The following is a 17805-nucleotide window of genomic DNA, read 5'->3' as shown; positions in this document are numbered from 1 at the left end:
ACCCACACAGGGAACCCACTTCCCACCCTCCTCTGCCAGGGAAACCCCACCTGTCCTCTTTCCCTTAACCTCCCTGTGCAGGAAGTTAGCTCTTCCCCTGGCACCCCCACCACCACACACACACAAAGTCCCACAGCCTTTTACCTGTAAGAACATTCAGCTCCTCGGAGTACCTGTGTGTTCAGGTCCCGGCCACACACTGACTCTCAGGCTGCGTTTGGATCGTGTCCAGGGATTGTGGACCAGGAGGCTGAGACCCAAATGTAACTGCATTGCCAAGCAGAGCCATCGTCAGCCTCTGAATGGATTACCTATCCCGGCTTGTCTACACCATGAAACTTCTTACCAGATGTATTTCATTCGTTCATTCAACGTTTTCCAAGTGTCGAGCTGCTCTCTGTGGGATCAGACACACAGTATGTCTGTTTCTAGGGTACCCATGCCTTGAGGAAGATGGGAAAGAGATTTCAAAGCTGGAGGACTAATGTGGCAACCCAGGAAATATGAAGATGAATGTTTACACATAACCAAGGGGTGAGGAAGAGAATATGGAATCCAGAATCCACATTAGCTTAGGAAATCAGGGAAGCCTTCTTGGAGGAGGTAAGGAAACAGCAGCCCGAGAAGAGTGGACTCAGGGCACAGGCAGGATGGGAAGGCTCAGAAGGGCAATGGGCCCAAGTGTAGGGGAACCGGCAAAAAGAACTGGGAGAGGACACCTCCTTCCTGGACACTGACTCCAGTTACCCAAGGAAGCTGGAAGTCAGGCAGCCTTGGACGTGTCTGTCCTCGGCTAGAATTAGCCACTCTGCCTGAACTGGTTCTGCTACCCATTCCAGGAACATCAAAGATGGTCTCCGTCTATCAGAAGCTGGGAAGAAATGTTCTTGGAGTACTCAGAAGGGACCAGCCCTGTTGACACTTTAACCCTTGACTAGAACCAGAACCAACAACACATTTATACGGTTTTGGTTTCTTTAAAAAAAAAAAAAGATGTATTTATTTATTTTATGTATGTGAGTACACTATCGCTGTCTTCAAGACAGTCCAGTGCTTAAAGAACACAGATGTGTCGTTGGTTCTGGAGTCCAGAAAGTACGGGTTAAGGTGTCAACAAGGCTGGTTCCTTCTGAGGGTCCCAAGGACCTTTCTTCCCATCTTCTGGTGGATGGAAGCCATCTGTGACATTTCTGGACCAGGTGGCATTGCTGGGCCTCTGTCCCCACCGTCCCTGCATGGCTGTCTGGGCTCACATTCACTGTTCTATAAGGCTTGATCCTTAGAGCCTCCAGCTAACTTGATTAACTCAGGAAAGACCCCGTCCTCACACCTGTCAAATCATCCTGTACTCAGGTCCTAGAACCTTGATGGCCACGACAAAGGAGGCAAAGGGAGACCAGAGTTGAGCAACAGTAACAGATTATAGCCAAATGGAATAGTTAGAAAGTGCTACACTGTGGGGCATGGTGACAAAGACCTTTAACCCCAGCACTCTGTGGGCAGAGGCAGGTGGATCTCTGTAAATTCCAGGCCGGCAGAGCGAGACCCTGTCTTAGAAAGCAGAGAGAAAAGAAGTTCCTCACTCTGAGTTTTACTACTTTATAATTTTGTTTATGTAACTTAATTCCTCTCCCTCCTCCCCTTCCCTCTTCTCTCTCTTCCTCCTCTCCCTCCACCTCTCCTTCCTCTCATTTCCTTCCCCTCCCCCTTTCCTTCTCTTTCTCTTCTCCCTTCTCCCCTCCTCTTCCTTCCCTCTTCTCTCCCTCCCCTCCTTCCTTTCCTTTCTCCTCTCCTCCTCCCCTTTCCCTCTTCCTCTTCCTCCTCTCCCTCTTCTCCCTCCTCCCCTCTCCCTCCTCTCCTCTCCCTTCAGCTTTCTTTCTATTTTCCTATGATCAGGACTTGCTGTCTGTAGACTGACTCCAAACTTCTGGCCTTAAGCAATCCTCCTGCCTCATCCTACCAAGTAGTTGGGACTGCAAGCACATGCCCAACTTTAATTTGGGGTAGAGGGAGTCGGGGAAGGGGGGGTGGCTAGAGATGGAATCCAGCACATGCTAGGCAATCCCTCTGCCATGAACCCCCTCCAGTTCCTGTCCATTCACAGTCATTAACAGCCAAGCCTCAGGTGGTCTAAACATTTACCAAGCAGTTCTGTGAGCCAGCTTGAACAGGTCAACTCCTGTCATTGGCGTCTTCCCCTCAGTTCTGTCCTAGGTCCCCAGATGGCTTCCCATGAGCTCAGATAAGAGATGGGCCACAATATGGGTTTGTGTCTTGCATGTCCTCTAAGGAACTCCAGAGACCTGGTCTCCTCATCTTGGGGAAGACCCTGAGGAAGGGATGCTCTGGTGACAAGTGACCGTGACAGGGCTGTCAGGCTGACAAGCAAAGAGCTAGAAATAGTCTACATGCCCAGTGCCAGGAACAACTCATCCCAGCTTTCACCTTGAGGGGACCAACTACCTCATTCTATCCAGGATTGTCCTTGCCTGGAAAGTTCTACATTCTAAGAAACTGCTTGGTTCTAGGTAAGTGGGGACATTTGGTCACATCTGTATGGCCACAGCAGCAACATGCTTACTATAGTGGTAACTTCAGTAGAAATAGAGACCACAAAGTCTATGTCTTTGCCTGTCTTGAGAGTATTTCTCCTCTGAGGCAGGGCTGGTACCTAGGGACCCTGGAAAGCACCTACATAGCAAGACTTAGAGTATTTAAGCCAAGCCTGAGGATGTAGTGTGGGGGTCAACGAGAGCCATTCTGAGGAGCAGACGCTGGAACTGGGTTCAGGTGACTGACTTAGGAGATGACCTACCACTGGGGCCTCAACTTTGCTAAGCCTGACCTTTCCACCATGTAGTGCCCTAGTTGTCACAAGCTCTCAGACAACGCTGCCAGGATGCAGAACCATGGGCTAGGACTGTGGGTAGTGTTTAAAAACCACATTAGAATTCTTTCCATTGTGGCTGTGCAAGTGCTGTTTGTTCAAAACAAAACTTGTGAGTGTATAGGTACGTGGGTTATCTAGAGACCAACACCAGATGTGGGGCTGTATCAGGCTGAGCCCAGTTCTAAAACAAGTCATTCCTTAAAAATACTCAAAAGGAAAGCTGGGTCTCCCCAAGGCTATTCCAACCTGGGCCATAATTAAACCCCCAGAAGGCAGCCCCAGGGGCTGGAGACCGGTAAGGCCTGCATTGGCAGCCCCACTCCTATATCCAAGAGGACTTTGTATTTTCAGAGCTGCCCAGCCAAGTGCAGCTCTCACCTCCACAGCCTGCCAGAGCTGTTCTCACCACAGTGTTAGCACCACAGTGTTAGCACCACGGGTGCTGCCACAACCACAGAGGAAAGAAACTGCAGCTCATACAGACCTGGTAGCCACAGGCTTCCCATGTCACGTGGGGATAAAGACCTTTGCTTTCTCACGCATCCTGAGTTCCATATCACATCTGGTCCAGTTAGGAAACACAGCAGACATTCGCTGTCCCCACCTTGAGCTCCGAGGAGGCCAAAGATAAAGTCTGAAGATGCGGCATGGAGAACGACCGCCGCATGCTCTCGCTAGAAAAGGACGGAATCCAGTTTGGAGATCAGACCTCAGCCTGCCTGTTTATCCACAAGCTGACATCCTTCCTCCCGAGCACAGGATCACCTGGCTGGGCCTGGGGTGTCCTTTGAGGAGGCAGGGGGTATGCTGAGATCTTCCTGGGGGTTGGTCCCTTGTTTCTCTGGCCTCCATCTCTTTGTCTCTGGATGCAACTGGGGCAAGAATTACAAACTGCGATACTCATGGGCAGCAAAACTGGCCAGTGCAGGGAGGTAGAGCAGGCAGGAGAGGGAAGAACACACAGGGAGCCCAGTCCCTCAACAGCAGTGCCCAGCTCAGAGGATGCAGGAAATATGGGACCGTGTAGCCAGGTCCTCAGTTTTTGCCAGAGAAGTTAGAAGTGTGATTTTTGTGTGAAAAACCCAATTATTAAAAATTTGGCAGTGGTTGAAGGATTGAAAGCCACTGGAAGCCGGATGGAGCCCATCTAAAGCCAGAACCCAGCCCCGGCTCCAACTGGGACCTTCTAGAATCAATGCCGATGCTGGCTGTCTCCCAATACCATCACCACTGTTAGGGGTAGAAGCTCTGTTTTACGGCTGGGTTCAAACATCCTTTGCTAGGTCACCTTGCAGTTAAGGGTGGCCACGTGACTGAGCGCTGGACAACAGGCGGCCCCTGGAAGCTGAGTCTGCACTTCTGGGGCTCCCCATTCCTGAACAGAAGAGGCCTAGGCAGTGAGAGGGATGGGGGCTGAATGTAGTTGCTACCGCTGACGGCCTGGGTTTGACCCCTGGGACCCACATGGTGGAAGGAGAGAGCCGCCTCTGTAGATTGACCTTTGACCTCCACGAGCACATGGTATGTGTGGCCAAAATGTGTTTGGCCAAATGCACACATACAATCCTTACATAATAAATATTTCTAAAAGTCCTTAAAATAAGAGCCACGCATTTCTGCCTTCCCAAAGTTGCCCATTCGAATAAGATCGCATGCTGTTGGCCATAAGCCTGGATGGAGGCATATCTTGGGGAAGAGAGCGAAAGAGAGCACATCTGGTACCCCGCCTGGCCATACTCACCCTAAACTGTTCAGACCGTTCCCTGTCTGGTAATTACCTTGTGGGCGCTACCGTAGCCATAGTGACAGTCCACCTAGCACAGTTTCGAGAATCTTCTTCAGTCTGTATTATTTGTTTCTTTTTACATTGGTTGATTGATTGATTGATGATTGATTGTTCATGGTGCTGGGGATAGAAGCCGGGATCTGGTGTGTGTCAGACAAATACTTTACCCCTGAGCCAGCCTCAGTTCAGAATTTCAAAACCAGAGTCCTCGATTCCCACCCCTGCTGCCTATACACCCATCTTACGGGCTAGGATGCACAGGGCCTCCCTATGGGCAAAGCCACAAACAGGACCCGTGTTCGTCCCTAAGATAAAGAGGCTCTGAGAGCTCCTCTGCCCTCAGCTGTCTTGTGGCCTCTGCCAAACACTGTCCTGTCTGGGCAGTTTGCCATGTAGCTTGGCCTCTGACTTAACAGGTTTGAACTGGTGCCTGGTGCCGATCCTGCCCTTTGAAGTGTTCTTACCAGGCCTCAGGGCTTGACAATAGAAGCCTTGGGTGCCTGGTGGGAGCCTTCCACCGGCTTCAGCCACTAGCTCATCTTTCTCTGGAGATCCAGGGCCTGTGATCTGGAAAGCTAAGGTAGACCAATGGAGGAAAATAAAATGCCTACTGGCTTCACCTGCCCTCCCTAACACACCTGCCCTCAGCACTGAGTAGCAGACGGCCTCGCCAGTCTCTCATAGGTACTCAGCCAGGGCGCTCACAGGGCTCTGCAGAGCCGCTGCAGGCTGAGTTACTCAGAGGAAACAGCATGGCCCCCGGGGACCAGGTAGGCCAGGCTCTCCCTCCACACGGCTCGCATTAAGGGCGGGAGCCCTTGACTTTGAACTCATCTTGGAAACAAGGTTGCAAATGCCCAAGCCCAAGGTCCAATGCAGGAGTGTGGGCAGCAAGAGCTTCTACTTACAAAGCCAGGCGACAACAGGAAGTAAACTGGCTTTCATGAGTACTTGCAGAAGTTGATAGCTATGGTCCAAAGTCAATAAATCAAGAAGTAGCAGGCTAGGCATATTATTTACTGCCTAGAGGCAGCCACAAAAGCCAGAAGTGTGTGGAGGAGTTTGCTGACTGTCTGCCCTCTTTATTAGTTTGGGTTTGAAGTCTGTTGGTAGAGTTGTTTAAGTGACCATCCTCTCCAATGTGGTTTGTAGCATGGCTGCTGCTGGCAGACATGGCAAAGCCACACTCAGGGTTCCATGATGTGCAGTCAGGTGACATGGTTGGTCTCTCTCTGTAAAGGAGCAAATATTTGGCTTTGGGCAAGTTTCTCCAACTACAGACAGAACAGGAATAATCCCAGGCTCCTGGTACATGCAGTGAACGGCCACTAGGGGGCACTGTCCTGATTAACCCTTAACTCAGGCAGTCGCTTTCCCTTGTTCCCTGCTTGACAAGGTATAACGCCTGCCTGTCGTCCACACAAACACAGAAAGTTCTAGGTCATCCTTTTTAGTTGGTGCAAGAATTTCAGTGCACAAGATGCAAAATTAGTTACACCAGGCAGTTTTCACGTCCGGTGTAACGCATTTTGCAGCGATTGGCAGCTCTTCTAGGGCGGAACAATGGCTCTTTCTGAGAGAAGCATTTCTGGAAGAGATGACTAGGCCACTGATTTTGTGTAATTAAAGCTTTTTATTAAAAAGCAGTAACAACCAGCACCCACCCACAAATGCCACGAGATAGCTTTGATTGAGTCATAGGGATACCATGTACGTTCATTCTGCGTTTTCTGTTTGGCTGTTTATTTTTTTGAGACAGGGTGTCTTGTAGCCCAGACTGACATTGAACAGTCGTCTCTGGGGGATGACCTGGAACGCCCGATCCTCCACTGCACACGCCTCATGGTATGCATTTTCTAACTCACGTCACCACGTGTGACTGAACGTCTTTTCCTAAGCTCATCACCCATGTTCATTTCATCTGCGAAATACAAACTTGTTTCCTTCGCCCATTTTAATTAGACCTTTTGTAATATTCCCGCTGACTCATAGGGCCTTCTGCACATTACGACCTTAATTCCTTCATGCATACCTTCCTGTGGACTACTCCATGCCTAGTTTCCTCATATGTCTTTGATCATAGACGTTTTGAAATGTCATACACTCAGACGACCCCCGATTTTCTTGACTCATTCTAAAAGGAGGGGCTGCCCAGTGGGCAGAGTGGGTAGCCCTTGAGACTTACCTACATATAACTCCTTGTATCTTGTTACTGAAAGGGGATTAGGCCCAGAGAAGGGTGGAGCCAGAGTGAGGTACACCAGGGTTGGTGATATATATATATATATATATATATATATATATATATATATAACACAAAGATTTTATATCATTATATTTATATATTTTATATTTATATTAAATTATTTATCTTTTATATTTTTATATCTTAGCATTATTGCATTTTTAGTCACTAGAGTGTCTGCATGTGCTTGTCACACGAAATAGGATCTGCTGTTTGCTTCTATTGGAGGGCAGCTATCCCAAACCCCTCTACCGACAAAGCTGTTCTTTCCCACCAACATGATACGCTTTTGACAGGCAGCTCTCTGACACTTTGGGCACCTCCTGTCAAGGTTGGCATGTGGTGGAACTCTGTAAACCCTGGCTTGGGGGACAGCCGGAAGGAATAACGACTCAGTGAGAGCCCGCCCCACCAGAGTGCAGCTGAGCACAGGGCTCCAAGCTCAGGGCTACAACTCGAGATCGTGGCTTTGGTCTGGCGTCTACGCTCAAATCATCTTGACTCGTCTACCTTAAAATTTCTACATTCTATGTTGGGTTTGCGTAAGCCACAGCGCACAGCGGCTCGGCGTGTGTGTGGCTTGTGAAACCAGGACCCCCAGCTAATCAAGAGTTTCAGGAGTTCCTGTGTTCCCTGAGCAGTCTGTCTGCCTCCCCTTCCCCCGCAGGCAACGGTGATCGGTCTAAATGTGGGAGTGCAGACATTTGATAACGTTTTTTTCAGAGAAGCAAGCAACCCAGCAACACCAGCCGTTGGCTGGGGAGGAAACTTTACTTCCCCCAAGGGCCTGCTCTTGGATGATGGATGGGGAGAAGGAGGAGGAGGGCTTCGGGGACAACCAGTCCCGTGGGTCTGAAGGCTTGAAGATGTCCCTCATGGAAACCGTACCTCCTAGGCCGGAGAAAACTCATCCCAGACCACCTCAATGAGTCCCATGATGACCACTTCTTCCAAAGCTAAGAATAAAACCTGTTAAATATTTACCTGACCTTACCTTCTGAGTCGTTTCTCTCGTTGCCACTGCGATTTGTTATGCTGTTCTGCTCGCTGCATAACCCAGCCTGGCCTCAGACTCCTTAACAATCAGGGCCTCGGCACCTGCGTTCTGGGGCTAAGCGTGTGCAGCATCATGTCCGGGTGTTATTTTTGCGTTTGATTCAAAAAAACAGTTGCTTTTTAAAAGAAAACACAATATCCCCTGTTTAAATAATCTGGGACACGCACGGGTCATAATTAAAGAAGAGGTTAATCATGATACTAAAAGTATAAAGTTAATCTTGTAGCTGATGGGGTGGCTCAGTGGACAAAGGACCTGCCACCAAGCCAAAACAGACTCCTGAAAGTCTGCTCCCTCACCTAACATGTGTGCCACAACACACACACACACACACACACACACACACACACACACTTTTTTAAATGTTAATAGTCTGGCTGAAGAGATGGTTAATAGTAAATGCTACTCTTATACAGGCCCGAGTTTAGCTCCCTGTACTTTTGTTGAACAATTCACAACCTCCCAGGTTCCTATACTCTCTTCTGACCTGTGAGGACACACACACACACACACACACACACACACACACACACACACACACACACACACACACACACACGATTAAAAAATAAATATTTTAAAGTTAATCTCAGGGCTGGAGAGATGGCTCAGTGGTTAAGAGCACTGGACACAACTGAGAACGGGACCCCCGTTGAAGGAATCAGAGAAAGAACTGGAAGAGCTTGAAGGGGCTCGATACCCCATATGAACAGCAATGCCAACCAACCAGAGTTTCCAGGGACTAAGCCACTACCCAAAGACTATACATGGACTGACTCAGGGCTCCAACCTCATAGGTAGCAATGAATATCCTAGTAAGAGCACCAGTGGAAGGGGAAGCCCTGGGTCCTGCCAAGACTGAACCCCCAGTGAACGTGATTGTTGGGGGGAGGGCGGCAATGGGGGGAGGATGGGGAGGGGAACACCCATAAAGAAGGGGAGGGGGGGTTAGGGGGATGTTGGCCCGAAACCGGGAAAGGGAATAACACTCGAAATGTAAATAAGAAATACTAAAGTTAATAAAAAAAAAAAAATTAAAAAAAAAAAAAGCACTGGACACTTTTCCAGAGGACCTGGTTTCGATTCCCAGGACCCACATGGTGACTAACAATCATCCATAACTCCAGTTCCTGGGGACCTGATGCCCTCCTCTGATCTCTGTGGGCAATAGGCACTCCTGTGGTGCACAGACAAAACATCTCCACAGATCAGATAATATTAACATTTTTAAGTTAATCTTGTGAGTGACTCGATGCTCTGCCCTGGGCGAGGGAAGTGGGCAGGCAAAGATGAGTGTGGAAATTGCAGGTGGAAGCTGGGAGCTAAGGAGCAGGAGAGGGGCTATAGGGGCAGGCCTGCCTCGTGGGTCTGGAGTCCCAAGGGCTTCTTTTGTGGCTAAACTGGGGAGTTAGGAGGATCAGAATTGAGTCCCCACACCTCCTCCCTTTGAAGCCAGGGAGAAAGAGCTGGAAAACATCTCCCTAACGTCTGCCATCAAAGTAAAGGGAAGGAATTTGAGAGGCCTCAAGGGGAAAACACCACTTGACCTGGTGACACACATATATATGTCATCCCAGGACACAAGAGGGGGAGGCGGTGGGACCGGAAGCTTAAGATCGGCCTTAGAAACACAGAAGGTTTGAGGTTACATGAGAATGAGACTCTACCACAAAGCAGGGAGGGGGAACTTCGGGATGAGACTGGCTAGGAACCATTTCCACTTGGTTGTGTGACCCTAGAGAAGGGGACCAACCCTCTGGGGCTTAGCTCCTTCACTTGGGCAAAGTGCACAGTGACAATGCCTGTGTGTGTGGACTGAGAGACAGGCAGGTTTATCAGGCACACTTCCTGGTCTCCCATGGGCCTTCTAGATGGACAAACCATTGCCTTTCATTTCCCACAGGATCTTGAGGTATACAAACCCATTGACATCAGCCTTCTCTGAGTGGTTAATAAGATTAGTCCCACTAGAAATGAGTGATTCTAGCAGTCACCACCTACTAATTAATTGCTCATCAAAGTCTTCGTGTTTTACTAATAAAGCAATGACCTACCTATAGCCTGGGAGCCCTAAGTAACTAATTTGGCCCTCGGTCTGGAGGCAGAGTAGGATCTGGGTCTATACAAGAGGCTCCTGCCCTGGGCTGCAGAGGTGGCTCAGCGGTTCTTCCAGAGGTCCTGAGTTCAATTCCCAGCAACCACATGGTGGCTCACAACCGTCTGTAACAGGATCTGATGCCCCTTCTGGTGAGTCTGAAGACAGCTACAGTGTACTCATATACATAAAATAAATAAATCTAAAAAAAAAAAACAAAAAAACAAAAAACAAAACAAAACAAAAAAAACCCTCCTGCCCCGAAGACAAGGCCCTCTAGTTCCATGAACGGCTCTAGCCATGAGTCTGTTAGAGGGATGGACTAGGCTACTTTCGCCTTGCTAAGCACAGATCGTGGGTAAACGACCTTCAGGAGCCCCATGGCAACCAGGGGTGGGAAGGGACGGGATACTGACAATGCGAGACCCAGGTAGCTGGAAGACCACTGTTCCAAATACCGACACTCAATACGTCTTCCTTTCCATCTCCGGATGGGGAATGGAGACCGGGGCCAGACTCACAGGAGGTTACACTTTTGTCTGGAGGGACTCTTGAGAATTATCCACGCTTCCGCAGTGACATTTCACTGAGCAGAAACTGAGCCTAGAAAGGGCAGAGGCTAGTGAGGCCCTGTCAGAAGCCAGATCCCAGAGAGGTGGCTGTGCCTGCCAGAGACGTCCCAGTTTCCACGGGGCACCAAGTCCCAAGGTGCCAGGTCCACACCCTGGGAAAAGCTCCAACCAACTGGCAACATCTATAAAACGTGCGGTGGGTGTGGCAGAGCTGAGACCGGATCTCTTCAAGCCTGTGTTCGGGGACAGCAGCTCCACATTGTCCACTGCCCATGCCGCGGCATCTGTAAGGTTCTAGGGTCACCCGGGCAGCCACGATCCCACTAACCTCCCCGAACAGACCCTGGACTTGGTCCCTAGGGGTCAGACGGAGTGTACAGCTCTGCTCCAGTAGGGGGAGGTTTCCCTAAGGAAAAGTGTTACAGCTCTACGCCGAGAAGTATCCTGGCAATTGGGAGCCAGGGAAAACCACAAAGTCACACTGCACAGCAAACCTCACACAAGAGACTTATTGGGAGGAAAATACTCAGGAGGGTGGCAGCCTCCGGTGGGGTGAGAAGCAGCATGGAGCTGAGTAAACCAGCAGGCCTTATAGAGGATCTCTTGGGGGCGGGGCTTTCTAGGGTGGCCTGATCTTAGGGCAAGCTTAGGGATTGGTGGGATTTCCTGCTCAAGGATTGGTGGGATTCTGTGGCTTCTTGGGGCAAGTTCAAGGATTGGTGGAATTTCATACTACAGGATTGGTAGAATTCTGTTTCTTAGCCCTGGTCTTGGGCTTCATGTCAAGTTAGGGTCAGGGGTATCACTGGTCCTTTTACCCTACAGAAGCCTTTCCTCTTGGTTGATCAGTGGGGAAACAGAGGCCCTAGACAGCACAGTTTAGGCCACAGCTGCACAGCATCGACGGAAGCGGAATTGAAAACTTGAACTCTTGCTTCCCTGGATGTCTGGTGGGTGGCCTTAGCTTATCCACGGCCCCTCTCTGGATCTCAGCTTCTGATCTTTCAGAGGATGCTTGCAAGATGAAAATGGCCCTAGTGATGGTAACGGCCCCTGGCTCCAGCTGACCTCAAAGGCACAAAGACATCTACTACTGTTTTTAATTCGCTGATGGATGAGTGCTCTGTCTGCCTGTACACCTGTGTGCCAGAAGAGGGCGTCAGATCCCATTACAGATGGTTGTGAGCCACCATGTGGTTGCTGGGAATTGACCTCAGGACCTCTGGAAGAGCAGACAGTAAGTACCTTTACCCGCTGACCCTTCTGTCCAGCTCCCATAACATCTTTTAAAAGCAGGTTTTGTAACACTAAGCCCACAGCAGCACCCCCTTAACGACGAACCACTTCATGAATTCTCTTGTTTTCTGAGCCAGTTCCTGCTATGATGGTTACTGGGAATTGAACTCAGGACCTCTGGAAGAGCAGTCAGTGCTCTCAACCACTGAGCCATCTCTCCAGCCCTCCAGTTTATGTATTTACATTTCAAATGTTATCCCCTTTCCCAGTTCCCTGGTTTCCCATATCCCCTCCCCTTGCTTCTATGAGGATGCTCCCCCAACTCACTACTCTTAATTGCTAAACCATGGGAGAGGAGGGGTCTCAGAGCAATTGACTGAAGAAGTAAACAGGAGTGGTCACCGAGCTGTGTGATCCACCGTCCTGCCTCCCCGGGATCCTCCTCCTTCACACCAGCCATGCACACTCGTGCCCACGCTAACTCACTTCTAGGCACACCACCCCAGAAGGCACAGCATGCTTGCGGCCCATGGATGGGTGGCTCAGTGTAGGTAGACAACAGCGTTACAGCAACATGATTTATGGGATGCAACCCAAGATGACAACATAATGAATATATCCTTTTGGAGTCTCAAGCTCCAGGAATGTAAAACTAAGTGTAAGATTTCCATTTCTGGACATGGAGGGCCTCCTCCTTCTGCTGGACTTAGAACTGAGGAGCTCGAAGGGGGTTGTTGGAACTCAACAAAGCCACTGAAGCCACCTCAGTGCCAAGGACACCCGTGGATACACACATGTTCTTAGGTCCCAGCACTTTCTATTTGAGCAAGACAGAAGTCAAGCCCAGGGCCAGCAAGGGAGGGAAGTCATTAAACAGACCCTCAACGTGAGGGCACTCTAAGAGCCACAAAGGCCAAAATGTCTATCATCTGGGACTTTAGACAGAAAAGGTTGCAGTAAAAAACTAGAAACCAAGCTGACATTTCAAATTCGAAAGGCAAATGAAATGACAAAACCCACACAAACAACTTTTAGAGGCTGAGAGGAAGGAAAGAATGACTAAGATTCATAACATGGTGTAAGGTTAATTTCAAATATTTATGTCAGGCGTGTATTATATTTATGTCTATATGAAATATAAGTGGACCAAATGCTCCAGTTGAAGAAAACTTATTTCTGTTTGGACGGAGACAATTACAAAAAGAGAATGTTCTAAAATGCAAAAGGAGACAAAGGTTTACAGCCAGAAGATAAAAATACTAGTAAAAAAAAAAAAAAAAGAAAGAAAGAAAGAAAGCCGGACTGGAGAAATGGCGCAGTGTTTAAGAGCACTTGAAGCCCTTCCAGAGAGCTTGTGTTGGGTTCCCAGCACCCATATGGGAAGGTTCATAACCACCCATAACTCCAGCTCCAGGGGATGAATGCCTTCCTCTGGCTTCTGTGACCACACACACACACACACACACACACACACACACACAGACACACACACACACACAGACACAGACACACACACACACACAGACACACACACATACACACACCCACCACACTCACACACATACACACACACACACCACACCACACACACACACACACATACACACACATACAGACACATACACACAGACACACACACAGATAAAAAGTAAATAAATCAATCTTTAGAATGATATAGTTATTTCTATTAGGAGGTAGAGATAACAATAAAAACTTTACTAAATATTAGATTTCTACTCCTATCATGAGGATGAAAGGTATAAAGCAAAAGTTAATAATATGGCAAAATCAATACATACGATAGATTTTAAGACACCTTTTCAATTCGTTAGAAAGAATACAGAACGTGGTATAGAAGAACTGAAGGACTAAATTAAATCGATGACCTAAATCAATGAGCTGGATTGAATGAACAACACAATCAGGAGATGGGATTTGAACACACATATTTTCAAGCACTCCCCACACACTTATAAACACGGCTCATAAGCCATGGTTATAAGTCAATCTCAATAGATTTCCAAGGACTTCCGTTGTCCATACTGTTCCTCTGGCATGACGTCATCAAGGTAGAACTCAGTTAGAAATAATCAGGGGCCCGGTGAGATGGTTCAGCAGGAAAAGGTGCTGGCTGCTAAGTGTGGCTCGACCAGAGTCAGGTCCCTGAAACCCACACGGTGGGAAAGAGAACCCAATTCTCAGAAGTTGTCCCCGGCCTCCACACAGATTGCGGTACAAGTTCCCACGTCCATTCACAAACACACGTGCACACAAAGTCATTAAATGAAATGCCATTAAAAACTTTGGAAGAGGACCTGAGAGGTCCTGCACACTGAAGAACTTGTGACCGGATTCACAGACTTTCCCACAATGCAAAGTCAAGTGCAGGCAATTTCACTGGCAGGTCCCGCACAACATTCCCAGGAGAACTGACAGCTCCAAGTTGCTCCAAACCCTGTGGAGACTCTAAATCTTTTTCTGGGGTAAATATAGCCTACACCCGGCAACAAACAAGGAAAAAATACCGTGTACCTTTTCTCGAGTGCTTTATGTCTCTGTCTCCCCCACCCCTTGTTCTTAACAAAATATTAGCAAACTAACTCTAGTTCCAATGAAAAGACAACGTCTAACTGAGTTCCATTCAACCAAGGCAAGATAGGAGAATGATGGGCGGTGGCAGAACAAATCCTTCAGCGATCCACTTTGAAGTGGAAAGCTTAAGTAATCACTACAATATAGCCAAAGAGCGTGGGTCGAATGACATTTATTCATGCCTTTTCCTTTTGAGGCTTTGTTGAGCCTGGATCTTACTATGCAGTTCAGGCTGGTCTTGAACCCATAATTCCAACTTAGCTTAATTAGAAATATCCACTATCACCACCTTTAATCCCTCAGGAGGCAGGGGCAGTTCAATCTCTGAGTTCAAGGCCGGCCTAGTCTGTAGATCAAGGTCCAGGGCAGCCGGAGCTACACAGAGAAACCCTGTCTCAAAAAGCAAAACAAGGGGTTGGGGATTTAGCTCAGTGGTCCCCAGCTCCGAAAAAAAAAGAACCAAAAAAAAAAAAAAAAAGCAAAACAAAACAAAATTATTCACTGTCATACCCAACCCATTCAAGATTTTTAACAAATTAGGAAATCAGAAACAGAAGGGAACTTCCTAAATCTGATACATTAAATGAAAGAAGAAGAAGAAAACCCCCAAAATACCTCATCAAACATACCTTCAGGTGAAACCGGCAAGAACTTTCCCTTGAGATCGGCAGTGAGATAAGGAAGCTGCTGTCACTACAGCGGCAGGGGTCCTAGGAGCAGAGCTGTGGCTGGGAGGTAAAGTGCACTGCTCAGCATGGGCAAGGCCCAGGGTTTGACACTCGGCACTAACACCAACACACATGCACACGTGCACACATGCATACATACACACACATGCACACATGCACATACACATACATACACACACATGCACACATGCACATACACATACATACACACATATGCACACATATATACACACACATTTATGCACACATACACACATGTACAAACACATGCACGCATACACACATGGTGCTGTTCTGAGGTCTAAGCTGTACAGTAAGGAAAGGAAAACAAAACAATAAAAAAACTGAGAAGATTTAAAAAAAGAAAGAAAGAAAAAGAAAAAAAAACCCCGAAAAGATAAAATCAGCTTCATCACTCATCAGGATATTCTGAGTACACAAAAAACCCCAAAAGAACCCACATGTAGAGCATTGGTCAGGTTTTTTAGTGTGGCGTGTGTGTGTGTGTGTGTGTCTGTGTCTGTATTTACACACGTACGCATATACATATGTATGTGTGTGTGTGTGTGTGTGTGTGTGTGTGTGTGTGTGTATGCATGTATAGTGGCTACTCTTGGTTATGAACTTGATAAAGCTGGCAAGAGAGGACCTCAAAAGAAGAAACTCTCTAAACAGGGCTGGGGTTTTAGCCAAATAGTAGGACTCAAAGCCCTGAGTTCAATCCCCAGTATAGTAGGGAGAAAGGGATGGGGGGAGAGAGGGAAGAAAGGAGGGAGGAAGGGAAGGTGGGAGGGAGAGAGGGAAGGAGGGAAGGAGGGAAGGAGGGAGGATTCTTTTTTTTTTTTTTTTTCCGGAACTGGGGACCAAACCCAGGGCCTTGAGCTTGCTAGGCAAGTGCTCTACCACTGAGCTAAATCCCCAGCCCCAGGAGGGAGAATTCTTAAGCAAACAAAGCCATACTTCATGGTTTAGGAATGTAGACACAGGTAGGAAAGTTAATATAAAACCAAGGGGATTTTTCTAAAGTCTGGAACAACGTTCCACTCTGCTGCAGGAGCATTGTGGAAAGAGCACAGAGCTTGCGGGGCAGTACCTCTTTCTTCACAAGGGTGCTGACCTGTGGATGGCTGATCATTTTTGTTAAACAATATACATACCCTGCACATTCCCTACAAACTTCCAGCACTCCAGAGACAAAGGCAGGCGGATCTCTGTGAGTTCGAGGCTAGCCCGATCTACATAGTGAGCTCCAGGACAGCCAAGTCTACCTACTGAGATCCTGTCTCAAAATAAACAAACAAATAAAGAAGCAAATAAATAAATGAAAACAAATAAATAGAGGGTGGTAGGGCATGCCTTTCATTTAATATATCATGTAGTCCTAACATTTGGGAGGATGAGTTCAAAGCCGGCCTCAGCTACATAGCAAGTTTCAAGCGGTCTGTGCTGGCACGTGGGGACCATAAACCCAACCTTCCACTGAAGCCCAGACAGTGAGGAACCCCGATGGCATCTTTTAAGCACGGAGGTCACAGGACACTTGGACTGCTTTGTGACAGCATGGCATGAGAGGCAAGCCAAGGTCAGAGGCTGTCTGGATAGAGAGAGCTCTCAACCCAGTCATTTCCACCCGAGGACAAGTCACACAAGGAACTTAGGAAACAAAGGTTGACCAAAGGTGTATCTTTTTAACATCCCTACAGATCCACTTTTTATTTTTTATTTCTCTTTTTAAGCTTTTAATTTAAAATAATATGTGCATGTATGTCTAATGAAGAACTCATATGCCACATGAATGCAGGATCCCACAGAAGCCAGAAGAGGGCGCCAGAGGCCCTGGAGCGGCCCAATGAGGCTATGAGGAACTATATGAGGAACTAAAACTCTCAGATCTTCTGGGAGAACAGCAAGTGGCTTTAACCACAGAGCCATCTCTCCATCTCCTAGAGAGTCCCTTTCTAAATGATTCATTACTGATTGCTGTGTTTAAACAAGATATTTGCTCACACTCAAAGTTTTGTTCCTACAAAAGAGGCGGAAACTGCGGGCCATTTAGGGTTCTTTACCTCCTGTTTCCTCCCTCCCTGTCCTATCAGCCAAGCCCTTCCATTCTAGCTGTAATGGGTCCTGTGATGGGAGTGGCTGTCACACCAGAGAGGTGTTGACATTCACCCTGACAAAAATGGCTCTCCAGGGAGCAAGCAGAGCCCAGACTGAGGCAGCTCTGGTCACCAGTCTTAATTTAAACCTTTTTTTGCAAGTTTCGAGAGATTCAGTTACGCATCTATGTTTTCCCATAGACTGCCTGATCTTGGCTGTCTGGAAGGCGCCCAGCAGAAGCATCCACAGAAGCAGTCTTTCTCCCTGTGGCTGATGTCAGGGGGTGGGGTGGGGGGTGGGGGGTGGGTGTCTGTATTTTGCCATTACTTTAAATTTTTCTCTATTAATGGTGCACGTGATCAGAGCTTCCAGGGACTAAGCCACTACTCAAAGACTATACATGGACTGACCCTGGACTCCAACCGAGTAGGTAGCAATGAATGGCCTAGTAAGGGTACCAGTGAAAGGGGGAGACCTTGGTCCGGCCAATACTGAACCCCCAGTGAACGTGATTGTTGGGGGGAGGGCGGTAATGGGGGGAGG

Source organism: Rattus rattus, chromosome 17, assembly GCF_011064425.1.
Source record: "Rattus rattus isolate New Zealand chromosome 17, Rrattus_CSIRO_v1, whole genome shotgun sequence".
Taxonomy (NCBI): Eukaryota; Metazoa; Chordata; class Mammalia; order Rodentia; family Muridae; genus Rattus; species Rattus rattus.
This window is presented reverse-complemented; position numbering follows the sequence as displayed.